The sequence below is a fragment of the Myotis brandtii genome, unplaced genomic scaffold, assembly GCF_000412655.1.
Source record: "Myotis brandtii unplaced genomic scaffold, ASM41265v1 scaffold70, whole genome shotgun sequence".
NCBI lineage: Eukaryota > Metazoa > Chordata > Mammalia > Chiroptera > Vespertilionidae > Myotis > Myotis brandtii.
Window position 1 is genome coordinate 531,502 of NW_005370741.1, and position 852 is coordinate 532,353.

Genomic DNA, 852 nt, shown 5'->3' on the forward strand with positions numbered 1-852 from the left:
AGAATATTACCTAGGTGATATTCAACCTTTCAACTGCACCACATCAGGATGCACATAGTGTCAGTTCATTACATTATTGGTGATGCAAAGTTTGCCTGCTAACTTTGGATCTCTGTATATCATTCTTTATTTCAGTATTTTGTTTCTCTATTGTAAAGGTATGCTTGCCCTTTGTAATTAGTTGGTAAACTAATAATAAGTAGATTGATTATTTGAGATCATATGAATATCCTGTTCTCCCACAATTTTTCACCCATTGGTTTTAGCATCTATATTGATGCTCCTTTTTGAATCAACTTTTACATTAGTGGTTGTCAAATGTTGGTTTTTCAAATTCTGTCATTTCATCTACATATATTGGCTGGCAAATTATCTTTCTTCTCTTCCTGTTCTTCTTTGTCTTCCGCCTCCTCCAACTTTTTGCATTTATCTATCTTTAATGTTTTTTAATCTTATTGCATTTTAATGTTTTTGTATTCATTGTATTTTACTGGTTTTTAAAGAAAAACTTCCCAGCTGTTAATATAATTTCTTTCTCTTTTTAAAAAATCTTTATTGTTCACATTATTACAGATGTTCCTCTTTTTTCCCCCCATAGCTCCCCTCCATCCGGTTCCCACCCCACTCCAGGCCTTCCCCCTGCCCATTGACCTTGTCCATAGGTATAAGCTCTTTGTCCAATCTTTTTCCGCACCCCTCACAACCCCTTCCCCCCGAGGATTGTCAGTCTGCTCCCTTTCCATGCCCCTGATTCTATTACATTCACCAGTCTGTTCTGTTCATCAGTTTTTTTATTCATTTGATTTTTAGGTTCACTTGTTGATAGATATGTATTTGTTGTCACTTTGTTGT